This window comes from Delphinapterus leucas, chromosome 15 (genome assembly GCF_059928025.1).
Source record: "Delphinapterus leucas isolate spDelLeu-1000000601 "Yukka" chromosome 15, BTC_Dleu_Yukka2, whole genome shotgun sequence".
NCBI lineage: Eukaryota > Metazoa > Chordata > Mammalia > Artiodactyla > Monodontidae > Delphinapterus > Delphinapterus leucas.
In genome coordinates, this window is record NC_143143.1 from 28,657,029 (window position 1) to 28,672,740 (window position 15,712).

The 15,712-nt window shown below is 51.0% G+C and overlaps 1 protein-coding gene across 4 annotated transcripts in view; it reads left to right on the forward strand.

The window, feature by feature from the left end:
* LITAF (lipopolysaccharide induced TNF factor) overlaps positions 1-15,712 on the forward strand; it is a 110,118-nt gene that overhangs the window by 43,699 nt on the left and 50,707 nt on the right. The window contains exon 3 of one of the 4 annotated variants that reach the window (XM_022552309.2): positions 2,545-2,651. The exons of the other annotated variants lie outside the window; for them this stretch is intronic. The gene's annotated coding sequence lies outside the window, so the exon portion shown is untranslated. The remainder of the gene's footprint in view (positions 1-2,544; positions 2,652-15,712) is intronic. 4 annotated transcript variants of the gene reach the window in all.

Sequence of the window (15,712 nt, forward strand, 5' to 3'; positions counted from 1 at the left end):
AGAGGCTCCAGGGATCACAGGGTCAGAGACAGCTATTTGTCCTGAGTGGGACCTGTGTGGCCTCGCAGCCTCCCTGGCCGCTTCCTCCTCTGTAAATGGGGTTTCCAGTGGTGAATGAAGCCTGGTGGCCTCTCTGTCCCTGCTGATCTCTGTGCCTGCCCGTCTCCTCCTCTCCCTGGGCAAGCCCCCCTCCTCATCTTTCTCAGCCCCGTGGAGGCGGGGCAGCTTATGGCTTGTTCCTGCTCACCTGTAGTGCAGTGATAGTAACCCCCTAAAAGATATGTCCGCATCCTAACGCCGGTACCTGTAAATAGGACCTTATTTGGAAATAGGGTCTTTGCAAATGTCATCAAATTAGGGATCTTGAGATGAGATCATCCTGGATTTAGGATGGGCCCTAAATCCAGTGACTGGTGTCTTTATAAGAGAAAGGAGATGGTGGCGGGGGGGTGGAATTTGAGGGACAGAGACGCAGAGGGGAAGGCCATGTGAAGATGGAGGCAGAGATGGGAGTGATGATGCCGAATGCCGAGGAGTGCCTGGAGCCCTGGAAGCTGGAAGAGGCAAGAAGAATTCACCCCTAAAGCCTCCAGATGGAGCATAACCCCAGTAACACCTTGATTCCAAACTTTTGGCTTCCAGAACTGTGAGAGAATACATTTCTGTTGTTTTAAGCCAGGTTGGTGGTAATTTGTTGCAGCAGCCCCGGGAAACTGATACACCACCGCCCCATGCAGTGCACAGTTAACTGTAGCCTGGTCATTTGTTTTCTGTTTAATCCCTATTCCACCACCTGCTGTGGGCAGGTAACTTTAACCATGTTGGGCCTCAGCTTCCACAAATGTAAAACAGGGAAAATAATAATAAAAACTCAGATGATGCTTAGCCGAGCTGGGTACATCCAGAGCAGCAATGATTGTTATTATCATGGCTGTTTCTACTCGTGGGATGGTACCTGTCATCCATGCATCCAAAGCAATGGCCAATTTTAATTAGGTGGGGAGGGTGTATATTATACATAAGTATATCTGGGAATGTTTGGCTGTCACAAACCATGGTCAAAGCCAGCTTAGAGGACAGTGTCACTGGCTTAGCGTGTTGCTTGGTGCAACATAAGTGGATATAATTTGTGGCGGCACCTGACGTCACTGGCCAAGGGGGGCCGCCCACCCCACTCACTGGCTTTCATTCATTCATGCCACATCTATTTCCTGAGCACCTACACTGTATCTGGCACAGCCAACACCAAGTCAGCCAAGGCTGACAGCTACCTTCTGGGCTGCTCTGTCTTGTTGGGGAGGCAAGTGAACAAGGAGGGAGATGGCACAGGGTGGGGAGGTGGGAAGGGAACGGGAAGGAGGGGCCCACCCACAGGAGCCGGGGTCAGGGAAGGCTTCCTGGAGTCAGGGGAGGCCTGAGGCCAGAGCAGAAGGACAAGTAGCCCTGGAGAAGGAGGGGAAGGCATTCCAGGCAGAGAGAACAGCACATGCAAAGGCCCAGGGACAGGAGCATGTGGAACAATGGGAGAGGTATTTTGAGCAGCCAAGGTACAGGAGGGGGCCATGGTGAGCACCGAGGCCCAAGAGACCTCCCCCTTGAGCATGGCCTATGAGGGGCTGGGACTTGTCCTCCGGGTCTTAGGGGTCATTGGAGAATTTGAAGCAATTCTGGTTAAGGCTAAGACCAGACTTCCTTCATCTCTTACTGCGTTGCTCCTCTGTTAGAATCACCCCACCCACCTCCAGGTTTGTGTTCCAGACCTGACTCTCATGCCAATCAGGGTACTTTTCTACCCAGAGGGACTAAGAGTGGGAAGGAAAGTGGGGAGCCAGGAACCCCCAACAAAGAAGGTTTAGACACCCCAAAAGCCAGGGATCTGGTAACGCCTGGCACACGTAGAAGGTCAGTGTCTGTAGGTGTTGGGAAGGCACAGGAAGACGCCCCGCGCTCCCCATACACCCCAGAACTTCCACCACGGCCCTCAGGCCCGGGACACTCAGAGATGTGTACAAAGCCGAGACTTGTGGGGCACCCACCACACGCTGGGCTCTGGATGGAGGGGCACCTAACACACGATCATGCTTCATCCGCCCTGGTCCTGGGAGCTGCGCACCTCTGCAGGTCCCGATGGGTGCCTGAGGTGTCCCAGAGCCCGGATTCGAACCCAGCTCTGCCTGCCCCCAAGGCTCTGGGCTCTCAACCGCTGCGCTATGCCGTCACTGGTGAATCCCCATCCCTGCCAGGTGTAACCCTTCCCTGAAAGCAGGTGTGTGGTCCCGAGGAGGAAGGAAGGGGCTGCCCAAATCCTCTTTACCAGGCTGCTGTGTGCCAGCTGCCGTGAGTGTTGGTGGCCAGTGACTCACATCCATCTTACCCACGCTCCGCTCCAGCCCAGAGGGAATGGCACCACCTCCTCCTGAGAACCTCCCCCTCAAAAAGCCACATGCACCAAAATCCCCGTCTCGGGCTCCGTCTCTTGGGAACCTAACGTAAGATGAAGTCGTGTCTGATTTCCCCAACTGAGAATCTTCCCATACACCCTAGGTTCTTCCAGAAAGAGTCTTGCCTCTTTGGCTCAGCCAGAGTTTCCTCGTCTGGCCCCTGCTGACCTGCCTCCTCGCTTCTGAAGTCCTGTGCTAGCCCATCACTCGGTAAGAAGGGGCAAGAACAACTTCTTTGGGCGTACTCTGTAGAGGCAAGATCTCCGGTGGCCTCTTGTGCATTGTAAGCATTTTTGGGGTGTTGATTTGGCTGGACATTCTGTAAGGTGTTTTCTTGGAGCTCTAGAAAACCCAGCTCCCAGGACTCTGAGCTGGAGGAGAAAGGAGCAATGACACAGACAGGCTTTTCACATGAATGTGGAAAATCTGTGGAGGCTTAGAGTATAGCAAGTTCTCTGGGGCCACACCAACCTCAGGGTTCGTTGGGGCTGGAATGAGTAATGTTTGTTAGCCAGGATAACCTGCTTGAGAAATGAACCAGGGCTTCTTTTAGCTACTGAGTCATCACAAAAGAATGAGAGATATTTTCCCTCCCTCCATCCCTCTCAAGGACCAACTTTGCATTCTGAAGGGCTGTGTTTGTCTTGGGCCAGTGGAGAATCAACGGGCCTTGGTTTCTTGGAAGTCTAGTGCATTAGTCAGGATTCATCTAGCTGCAAATAACAGAATCCCACTGAAATTAGCTTACATTGAAGCAAAATGTATTGTTTTGTGTCACTGGAAGGTCAGGAGTGCAACAGCTTCAGGCACAGCTGGATCCAGGGGCTCAGGCAGGTTGTTGGGGATCTGTCTCTGTCTCTTGACTCTGCTTTCCTTTGTGGGGGCTTAATTCTTAGGTGGGCTCTCACCATCTGCTGGCAAAGATGGTGCATCATAGGCCAGGCTTCCATCTCACCAGCCTAGTGGAGATTTCCTCTTGTTGAATAGGAAATCATACAATACATTTCGTCTCTGGCTCAGCTTAAGTCACATGCTCATTACTGAAGCAGTCACCATGGCCAGCCTTGGTCATGTGCACAACTCAGCTCCAAGAGCCTGGGGTGGGGCCAGGAAGGGAAGATTTGGCAGCAAAGGTAAGAGATATTGTCTACTCCTGGGGCCATAAGGGGATGGAACCAGGCTATCTGGGAGAAGCTTGTGGGAACTACCTGGGGAAACAAGCTTCTGAGTGGCCAAAGCCTGCGCCCCTGGTAAGGGGGATCAGATCCCAATTTCATCAGACTTAGGAAAGTAATGAGATTTTTCTCACAAGTATTGGGTTGGTCAAAAAGTTCATTCGGGTTTTTCCATAACATCTTAACATCTTTTGGGCAACCCAATATGGAACTGACTCACACCATTTGGAGGAGTAAGTCCTAAATTCTGGGACTTTCCTTAATCAGCCTAACCATAGTGATTGGTCAGAGGATGGGCACATGACCCAAGCTGGACCAATGAAATTCAGTCATGGGACTTTTGCTAAAACTCTTGGGAAAGAGCTATTCTCTTTCCACCAGTGTCGCTTGGTGACTGGAGGCTTGGAACTGCTGGGTACCATCTTTGCAACCATAAGAGAAGGGCCTGACTGAGAATGAAACAGTCACGGAAGAGAGCAGAGAAGAGATGGAGAGATTCCCAAGACAGCATTTGAGCTCCTGGATCCAGCCATGTCTGAGGTCCTTACCATGAACTTTTCAAACATGTAAATTCCCTTTGATGTAGGTTTCTGTCCGTTGCAACCAAAAGATATCTTAATCATACAATGCTATACAGCTATTTGGGTCATGATGAGGGTTGCATGAGTTAAAGATATATAAAATATGTGGCTCATAGGGAGCCCATTAAAGGTCCACTTTCAGGAATTTCTCTTCTCCTCCCCCTGACGGAATATAGTTCCAACTGAAAATCTACTGAACGTATTAAACAATTTAGAAGAGGCACAGAAGGGTTTGGCTGGTTGTAGAACAATAAACACACAGGACCCAAATTTTACATCACCCGCCTGTACTTGACACCCTGTATTCTTAATTTAAACCCTGAGAAGGCAGCAGAAAAGCGATGGCTTTAAATAACCATGTGAAATGGGGCAAAAGCAATCTCGAGAGACACCCATTTTGTTTTCTCTGCAAGAGGAAGGAAGTGGGCATTGTAGGGAGATGGAAATCTGTAAAGACAGCCTCCTCCATCTGCACAGAATTAAAAAGGAGTTCACAGGCATGGGGTCGAGAAGTGGCTCTCTCACGACTGCCCCCTCGGGGCACTCCAGCCGCCCGGAGTTTGTTTTTCCTGGGCCTGAGCTTAGATGTCAGGCAGGCGGAGGGGTCCTGGGATTTCTCCTCAGCCTGGCGAGCCTGGGGAGGCTGCAGGCAGCTCAGGGTCTGCGTGTTTAGAAAAGCATTCGGACTGATTGTTTACTCTGGGTCTACTCCCGGCCCATGGGCGGCCACGCAGGGCTTTCCAGATGCTTCCAGCTGGGGTCTCGTAAACAGGCCATACTGCCCGGCCCACCGCGGGCCTCCTCCGCCTGTCCCCACCCAGGCCGCCTGAGCGGGTTGCCAAAAAGCCCCTCTGACCAAGTCCCCACTGCTTACGGTTTTCTGTGTCTCCTCCACCCGCCACCAGCAGCCCTGACCTGGCAGGTCGAGGGCCAGGGCTGGCTCACAGACAAGTTTTGTTTTGTTCTGTTTTATTTTGTTCTGTACCGTTTAATTTGAGTTGGCAATGAGAACTCGGAAGGTTTCATAGGAAAGTCTGGATTTTGGTTTCTCTTTGAAAAAAATTGGAAGGTCTTGCACTACAGGGCCTGCCTTCCCATCCAGCAAACACTGGCTGCAGCTAAAGAACAGTTGGTCCCTTACTCAGTCCCTTACCTAAATTTCAGTTGCCCCAGAAGCAGGCTCTGAGGCCAGGATCTTAGTGCAAGTAGTTTATTAGGGAGGGGATCCCAGGAAGAACTGATGCAAGATGGGGAGAGAGGCGGGGAAGGAAGGAGCTAGCGCAGGGTGCTGGGTGTGGGCGAGCAGTCACTGCTGTGGGCAGCTGGGGTGCAATCCCACTGGGGACATCGGGGGACATCTGCCGCCCAAGGGGCCAGGGAACTGGGGTGTCTCCTGCCAGCGCCTGTCTGTTCTTGGTAGAAACCTGCATCCGGGGTATTAGCTCCCTGGCACTGCCAGTTGGCCCAAGAGAAAAACCTCAGGTAGAAAGTCACAGATGGAGAAGCATCATATGCGCTGTTGACAGTGCCTGCTGCACCCTTTAGACGGCCCTGTCTTCCAGTTTGCCCCAGTCCCTCTGCTCCCTGTTGTCTGTCTCCCAGACAGGAGGCTGAGGATTGGTTCATTACGTCTTCATACTTCCGCTGCTGATTTTCTTACAGAAGAAAAACGTCCCTCTGCCCATATCACCTTCAAAAGTGGGAGAGTGAAATATAGCTAAGAATGCCCCGTGCTTATAATTACACTCTGCTCACTTCTCCTATTTCTGTTGCTGGCCTGGCCCCTGAAGGGGGCTTCGTTGGCAGCCTCTCAACCACAGAGCAAAGCACTTGTCATTCACGTGACGTGCAGGACCCTTGGGGTGCTGGCTTTCACCGGGGTAGCTCCCTTGGAGCTTCTTCCTCTGAGCCCAGGGTGATGACCGGCTCTCAGCCCTGGGCAGCCCCCCAGAAATACTCCATCCATCTGGAAGCAAGGGCATTACCCGTGTCCATTACCAGCAACAAAGTCATCTTGCTCTCAGCCCATCCATGCAACAAAGCCCAGAGGAATCCCTCAAACACACCTTCTGATTCTCGCACTCCAACTGAGTGTCCAGCAATTCAATTCTGACACTAACTAGAATTAGACCTCACAGGTTAAGGACTCAGTCCCACAAGACGGCCCCCATTTCAGGCGCCAGCCACAAATGGGATCCCCAGGCTACCTGCACTTCTGCCCGGCTGACTATAGATTTGAGGGTTCCCACAACATGCCTCATTCAGGTTTGATTATTTGCCAGAAGGATTTACAGAACTCAGGAAAGAGCTATCCTTACTATTACATATTACAGTTCATTATAAGGGGACAGATGAATGGCCAGATGAAGAGGGAAATACAGTCTGAAGGGTCCCAAGCACAGGGGCCTCTGTCCACTTGGAGTTGGGAGGTGCGCCACCCTCCCGGCACATGGTTGTGTTTACCAACCCGGAAGCCCCCTGAACCCCATTATTTAGGGGTTTTTATTGAGGTTTGATTACACAGGCACAAGTGATTAACTCATTGGCCATTGGTGATTGATCTCAATCTCCAGCCTCTTTTCTCGGGAGATGGGGCTGAAAGTCCCCGCCCTGTAATTACTTGGCTGGTTTTTCTGACTACCAGCTCCCCTCCTGAAGCTTTGTAGCCTCGACCCCTGGAGTTCTCATTAGCATACAAAAGACATTCTTATCACTGAGGAAATTCCAAGGATTTTAGGGGCTTTCTGCCAGGAATGGGGCAAAGACCAAATATATATATATTTTAAAAATTATATCATACACACCCACACACATACACACACAGGCACACACGCACGCACGCACACACATCTCTCCATTTCCACTGAGTTGCTGCCCAGGCCATTCAGACCCCAGGGCAGAATGGGGCTCCCAGAGTTCCTTCTCTTTCTGGGGTCCCTGTTCGTTCCTTACTTCTCCCAGCATGTATGTTTACTGAGCATGCACTTTGTGACAGGGCTGAGTTGGGTGCTGGATAAAATGCTGGGAGTGAAGCGCATAGACCTGGCTGTGGCGCGGGGGGGGGGGGGGGTGGGGGTTGCCTGGCGCCAACCGGTAGCACTCCACGACGTCCTGGAAGCCGGGCACCCACTGGCATGAAGTAGCCACTTAAGTCCCTGCTGTGTGACTAGAATAGGTAAATCCATAGGGACTGAAAGCAGATTAGTGGTGGCCGGGGACTGGGGAGAGAGGGGAGTGACTGCTAATTGGTTGTTGACTTTAAAAATGAAACAGCCATTTATTTTTACCAGCAAATGGGTTTGGCTTATTGGGGAATAGAGGATTGCAACTCGTGACAAGTGTGTTATAGCAAAAACTACAGGCAAGTCCAGAGAAACAAAGCAGAGGAACATTCTTTCATAGAGGAGAAGGGGGAGTTGGGCAGGGCTGTTATAAACAAAGAGCCCATTGGAGGAAACTGGAAGTTTGAAGTGTAGTGGCTTTTCACTGACTAAATTCTTACGGTCTCTCATTGGCTGGGCTGTTGCCGGGCAAGGAGAAAAATCTTCCTTCCTCCTGCTGGGGTAGTAAAGTAGTAACTCTCTTCCTGTTTGTGGAGTCTACAGACAGAAACGTGTGATAGGGTTTGAGAGCTCCCCCTTCCTGCCTCCAGCTTAAATGAGGTTTCATTTGGTCCTCAGGGTACTTGGGGTGATGGAAATGTTCTAGAACTAGGTAGTGGTGATGCCTGCACAACACTGTGAATGTACTGAATGCCAGCAAATTGACAGGACCCACCTGTATAATCCAGGATGATCTCACCTCGAGAGTCGTTTTTTTTTTTTTCATGATTTTTTTTCTTTTTTTGGCTGTGCTGCACTGCTTGCGGGATCTCAGTTCCCTGACCAGGACTGAACCACCGTGGAATTCCCTCAAGAGTCTTAATTACATCTGCAAAGATCCTTTTTCCAAAGAGAATCACATTCACAGGTTCTCTGTAGACATATCTTTGGGGGAAGGGTCTCCATTCCACCCCTACGCTCTCCCCATCTCTGGGAGGGAGGACTGGCCAGAGCAGACAAGACCCTAGGGACTCCATGAGCGAATCACACACGGAAGTTACATTGGCGGGGGGGGGGGGGCGCTTTGCAGCGAAAGGTTTGCTTTCCGGTGGCTCCTCTGAAGAAGCCAGAAGGCTTGCCTCTTTCTGGGGCCTTGCTGTCTAACGAGGGAGTCGCCAGCCCCACATGGCTGCTGAAACTTGAGATGTGGCTGGTCTGCGTTGAGCTGTGGTGCAGTGTCCAACACACACCAGGTTCCAAAGACTTTGCATGGAAAAAAGAACGTAAAATATTATATCTCATTCATAACTTCTTATATCAATTACATGTTGAAATAATAACACTTTGGTTAGCCTGGGTTAAAAAATATATCATTCAAATTAAGTTCACTCATTTATTTTTATTGCTTTTTTTTCCCTTTTGGCCCCGCTGCACGGCTTGTGGAACCTTAGTTCCCCGACCAGGGCCCAGGCAATGAAAGCGCTGAGTCCTAACCACTGGACCACCAGGGAATTCCCGTATTTTTATTGTTTTAAATTGCAGTAAAATTCATACAACATAAAATCAACCATTTTAAAGTAAACTATTTACTGGCATTCAGTACATTCACAGTGTTGTGCAAACATCACCACTACCTAGTTCTCGAACATTTCCATCACCCCAAGTACCCTGAGGACCAAATGAAACCTCATTTAAGTTGAAGGCAGGAAGGCAGGAAGGGGGAGCTCTCAAGCCCCATCACACGTTGCTGTCTGTAGACTCCAAACAGGAAGAGATGTACCTTGCATCTGCAACAGGAAGAAAGTTACTACTTTATTACACCAGCAGGAGGAAGGAAGATTTTTCTCCTTGTCCAGGAACAGCCCAGCCAATGAAGAGACCGTAACAATTCAGCCAATGAAAAGTGTCCTTATAAGAAGAACAGAGGACACAGATACAGAGGATGATGGAGGCAGAGATTAAAGGGATGCAGCCACAAGCCAAGGAAACTCCAGGACTGCCGTGAGGGGAAGAAAAAATTTTTGTCAACCCCTTTAAGGTCCCTGGCTGCGTCTGGAAGTTAAATTGACAAAGATTAACACGAGAAAAGGAAACACATTTGATTGAATTTTCACTTGGACATGGGAGTCTTTACAAGAGAATGAGGACCAGAAGTGACCAAAGCAGGAAGATTTTATACCTTAGAGACAAAGAAACAAGTAAATGTGTGAAGAATGGACAAGACAAGACAAAGGGGTTTGGGTTTGGGGTGGTAAGTGGAGAAATAACTAGGAAAAGGTGATATTAACAAACTTTGTTCAGATTTCTCAATCCCCAGTTCCCCGTCTCTGGTGATAAGAAAGTCTCCCTTCCTTCTGGTACAGGGAGGGCACCTCTCCCATGGGAGTTTTATTCACCTGTTTGAGGGAAGAAGGGCAAGGTCAGGGTGATATTCCTGCTTCTGCTTAAGGTATTCAGCATGCCTAGGTGCAATATTTTGGGGTATGATGTCCTGAACTTCATCAGCTGGAAGCCCCCAGAAGCCGGGAGAGGAGCAGGGAACAGATTCTCCCTCAGAGCCTCCAGAAGGGACCAACCCTGCAGACACCTTGATTTTGGACTTCTGGTCTCCAGGACTGTGAGAGAATAAATTTCTCCCTCCCTCCCTCCCTCCCTTCCTTCCTTCCTCCCTCCCTCCCTTTCCTTTCTTCCTTCCTTTCTCTCTCTTTCTTTCTTAAGCCACCCAAGTTTGTGCTTATTCCTATGGCCGCCCCAGGGAGGAAAAAGTATAGTGAGAGACAACTGCGCCCATATCCCAAAGAGCATCCCCCTTCCCTCTGTCCAAGGGGCAGTTCAGACCTGGGCCTCACATCGCTGGATCTGGGTTCGAATCCTGAACCTTAGGACCTGGGACGTCTTTCTGAACCTGCATGAGCCTCAACTGCCCCATCTGTACAGTGGGGATAAGGGTGCCCCCTGTTTCCTAGTGGTGTCATGGGAATGAGTGATGTGCCGGTAAACGTGTGGACTCCAGGGCCTTGCAGGGAGCAAAGGGACCCCGCAGATCAGCGATGTTCATCTCCGCCATTGTTCCCATCTTAGAGATGAGGAAACTGAGGCTTAGCAAGTGAAGTGGCTTTGCCAAGTCATCTGGCAGCACATGGCAGGGCAAGGCTGGCTCTCTGGGTCCAGATCCTGGTTTCCAGGATGCTCTCTCTGTTCAGCCGTTTCTCTAGACCCCCAGCCCCCAGCCCCCAGCCCATGCCCTAGTTCCACCAGCCTGAGCGGCCCTGGGTTACTTGCCTGCTGAGTCTGCCTGTGTGGCACACCTTCCATCTCACTGTTTCTGTGTGATAGTGCCCTTCCTCCTCCTCCCCGCAATGAACCCTGGCTTCAGCCAGTGCCACTTCCACCTGGAAGCCTTCCCTGACTGCCCTCTCCCTCTGGGGGCTCTCCCAGGTGACAGAGGAGCTCTGGCCTCTTTGCCCTTGTGAGCGTCTTTCCCCTTTCCACCCAACAAGGATCAGAAGTGCAAACAAAAACTAGAGTCAAGAACCTGGCTGGCTGGCCCTCTCGTGGGAAGAAGGCATCTCAAGTCTCCGGTTATGGTCCACATGGGACAGCTTTTGCAGGGATCGGGTGCCTCTGTGCCTCTATAGGGAACAGGACTCTGGGGTGACGGGGAGGGGACTCACAAGTCTTCAGGAGCCACAGGGAGGCTCCCAGATGGTGTCCAATCACCTCTGGGCTAGCAGAGTGGAATTGCTCCCAAACAGGGCTGACTCATCCCTGGGGCATTTCAGCCCCTCATCGCCTCCCCACCCTTTCCAGGGTCTCGGATGGAGTGGGGAGCAGGGGTGGGGAAGTTGGTGGCCAGTCCTGAGCTGGGGGGGAAGTGGGGGACCGGGGAGACCCTCCTGCTGTCTGCCAAGGCTCTTCCGGGCTCCAGATCCAGGTCCGTCCTGCCTGGGCCTCGGGCAACTTTCTGTCCAGGTTCCTGTGCATGTGAGTGTCCTGCCAGCTGGGTTGGCTCCACTGCCCATTGGTCACGTGCATTTGGTTCTGGCCCCACAAGAGGTCAGCCAGCCGTTCCCACAGAAACCTCCGAGGGTTGCAGAGCGCTCTCCCTCATTCTCTACCTGCCTTCCAGAAAGCCCAGGGGGACAGCCTGGGAGGGGCCTACCCCCTGACCTGAGCACTGGCCCCCCAAGCCTGACCCCCAGGGCAAGCCCATCTCAGATGAATGAGAGTACACCAGAGTCCGAGGCCACCCTGGCTCCTGGGGGTCACAGGGTCTGACTTACTGTGCAGGCCTTATACAAGATTCACTCCTCCAGTTTCAGCCGCGTGGGCAGTGCTGTGAGATCCTCTGGCTTCGAGGCTGTTTCCATCCTCCCCACGGACAGGCGCCGTGCTGGGCACCCACCTGCAAAGAAACCTCTTAGCCAGGCCAGGTGGTGATTTTAGAGCCCCCAGGAGAGGAAGAGGCCACTGCATTGACATGTCGGGGGGTGGGGGGAGTGCTCTCACGCTTCCTACCCTGGCTCTTGCTCAGCAGCCAAAAGGCTTGGGGCGAAGGTTGCTCCTAATTAGCTGCTGTTTCAACAGCTATTTCCAGGCAATGGTGGGTGGCAAAGAGTTTTTATAGGCATGCCCTCTGGGGGTAGGGTTGCTAGATTTAGCAAAGAAAACTGGTGATGCCTAGTTAAATTTGACTGTGAGAGAAACAGAGGATTTTTTATTGTTGTTGTTGGCTGCGCTGGGTCTTCTTGCTGCGCAGGGGCTTTCTCTAGCTGCGGCAAGCAGGGGCTACTCTTCGTTGTGGTGCGCAGGCTTCTCATTGCGGTGGCCTCTCTTGCTGCGGAGCACGGGCTCTGGGCGCACGGGCTCAGTAGTTGCAGCTCGCGGGCTCTAGAGCGCAGGCTCAGTAGCTGTGGCGCACCGGCTTAGTTGCTCCGTGGCATGTGGGATCTTCCTGGACCAGGGATCAAACCCATGTCCCCTGCATTGGCAGGTGGATTCTTAACCACTGGACCACCAGGAAAGTCCCTCAACAGATGATTTTTTTTTTTAGAGTAATTTTCCCCCTGCAATACTTGGGGGCATACTTATGCTTAAAAATCATTGTTTTTTTGTTTGTTGTTTGATCTTAGCCCTGGGGATATTTTCCATTCATTGCTTATCTGACATTCAGATTTAACTGTGTGTCCTCTATTTTTTCTGGCAACCATATCTGGAAGGTAGGATAGCCCACAGATTTGGGGGCTCCTACCCCCTTGACTTTTCCTTCCTCCCCCTTAGATTTAGTTATCTGTATGAGGGGGTGTTTGAGTATTTCGATCAGGATTGACATTTGTGATAAGGTCTTGCTCTGACTCCCATATACAAACTGGCCACTGATTCCCATCCCCCCAGCTCCATCCAAGAATGAGGCCCTGACCACATGAGCCAGCTGGTCCTCCTTCTGGTACATGATGGACCACCTCGAATGGGTGTACACAGTGTAACTCCATGTTTGAGAAGAGGACCCTCAGCAGTTGTGCAGTGCACAGCCTGCACAACCCTCTATAGCAACCCTGTTCCCACTTCTAGATTTTGACCACTAGGAGTTTTCTTTCTCTCATTTACTCCTCAAACTAGGAGGCCCAAATACATCATCCCCTTCCCCCCAACTCCGTCGATCCAAGGAAAACTCAAACAATCTGGGAAGGCAGTGCAGCAATGTTTAAAAACGGTTGAGTGCCCAGGCTGTGCACAGAAGGGCTTTTGATTCTAAGGACCAATTTGACATCTGCTGGAAGGGCACTCCCTTCCCGCTGCCCAGCGTGCAGGTCGGGGTGCAAGGCGCTGGATTAAAGGTTTCCTGCCTGCCTGCCTGCCCACCCGCCACATCCTTTCCCGCTCCTCGCCCTGGCCAAACCCCCAAACCTAGGCATAATTTTAGAAACTTAATAGATGCTGTGCTGTACATTCTTGGCCTGGAGCCTGTGGGGGCAGGTCCGAAAAGAATACAGACATTTCTTTCTCAGGCCATGTTGATAGAGATCCTCTGTTTCCCCCCAGGGACAGGTTTCTGAGGAGCCATTGTACAGGGATGAGCCCCCCGCAACACTTGCTTCTTTGTGGGGTTCCCCCACCCCATCCCACCCAGGCTGGATTATTTTGCAGGGTCAGTGCCAGCTTCTCTTTGCCTTTCCTGAGGTCCTCAAAGCCACCAGGAGCAGTGGGGACTGGAGGGGGTGGAGCACAGATTCGAGGGCCCCAGGTGATGGGGGCCATGAGGACCTCTGCAGATCACTGGGGTCATTTGGTGTCTTGAAACTGTAAATGACAGTCTGGGCCCTCTGAATCTGGGGAAAGAAGGCCTGCCTGATTTTAGGATCCGGGGCTAGGACAACTGTGAGGGCTTTTATTTTCTTCCCAGGGCAAGAAAGCCTGTGTGATCTTTTCAGATTTCAAGGAATTGCCCAATTCCTGGAATGGGTGCTCTAGAGGCTTCTGGAGTATGAATGAGAAGTGGGTTGGGACAAGACACATCCAGAGTATAACGTCCAGTGACTAACATCTATGGAGCACTCGAATGGCAGGCTCTCGGCTGCATGCTTTATCTCCTTCAACTTCCTTTCAGCCCTAGAAGATGGGGGGTCATGGATGTACCCGTCTTACAGATAAGGAAACTGAGGCTTTGGGAGGTGAAGTGACTTGTCCATGGTCATGTAGCCAGGCAGTGACACAGCCAGCACTGAAGCCTGCATCCTCTGCCTTGGGAGTATCCCCGCACTCCATCTTTATTTTACTTTATTATTATTATTTATTTATTTTTTGTGTGGTACGCGGGCCTCTCACTGTTGTGGCCTCTCCCGTTGCAGAGCACAGGCTCCGGACGTGCAGGCTCAGCAGCCATGGCTCACGGGCCCAGCCGCCCTGCGGCATGTGGGATCTTCCCGGCCCGGGGCACGAACCCGTGTCCCCTGCATCGGCAGGCGGTCTCTCAACCACTGTGCCACCAGGGAAGCCCCCCATCTTTATTTTTGAACAGTTTTATTGAGACATCATTCACATACCATATGATTCACCCATTTAAAGTGTACAGTTCAATGGCTTTGAGTATCCACAGAGTTGTGCAACTGTCACAGTTTTAGAATATTTTCATCATCTGGAAAAGAAACCCTGTCCCCTTTACCTTCCACTCCACCCTCCCCTCAGCCCTAAGCAACCACTCATCTACTTTCTGTCCCTGTGGATTTGCCTATTCTGGACACTTCATGTCAATGGAATCATACAAAATGTGACCTTTCGTGTCTGGCTTCTTTCACTGAGTATCATGTTTTCAAGGCTCATCCACATCACAGCATGAAGCAAACTTCATTCCTTTTATGGCTGAATAATATTCCATCGTATGGACAGACCACATTTTGTTTATTCATCTGTCTGTTAATGGACATGTGGGTTGTTTTTCCCTTTAGGTTATTGTGAATAATGCTCTTATGAACATCCACATACAGGTTTTCAGTTCCCTCTCGAATCTCCCAGTCTTAAGGAAGCCGTTCAAATGCCCACCTACGGGCCTTTCTCATGCTCAGATTCCCCCACCTGGGATCCCACCTGCCCAGTCAAGTCCGACTTGCTCCTCAGAATCCAGCTTACATCCTTTATCTCACAGGGACTGCTCCCTGTGCCTCTTGGCCCTGTGGCCCACTTGCTGTGTGACCTTTTACTACTCACTCAACCCTTCTGGACCCCAGTGCCTTTATCTGTAAAGCAGGGTTCTAATTATGACTCCATGAGGCTCCTATGAGGATTGAGATGGCAAGAGCTCTATGGGCAGAAAACCTGGAGAAGGGTGATGAGGTATTGGGGTGAACATTTGTTCAGCTCTTAAGCCAGCCGTTCTCATCCTGCCAACTTCCGGCCCTGAGCTAGGCCCTGGTTGCTGTCATAAACCACTCTCATCCTGCCTTTAAGGAGTTCAGGCTATAGCAGAGGTTCCTAACCAGGGAAGAGTTTGCCCCAGGGACATTTGACAATGGACGTCTTTGGTCGTCACAATGCGGGGGTGGGAGGGATGCTACTGGTATCTGGTGGGTAGAGGCCAGGGACACTGCTAAACATCCTGCAATGCACAGGTCAGGCCCACAACAATGAATGATCCAGCTCCAAATATTAATATCGCCAAGGTTGAGAAACACTGATTTAATGGTATGATTGTTATTCATTTTTCATGTGTGTATGTATTTATCTGTAAGCTTGCCTCTTGCCACAATGAATGAGAAGTAACTAACAAAGATATCAACAGAGCAATGAAATTTTTTCTAATGAGGAAACTGTGAAAAATAATAGGAGGGAAAGAAAATAACACTCATGTTAAAGCACGCTTCTGCTTCCAGAGCTGGGATGTACATTTGGTCTGAGCTTCCTAGTGGCCAGAGCAAAGGGGGAAACACAATCAATTTCAAGATTCACGCTGTTCCAAAGGTGAAAACAAATCAAGTGTT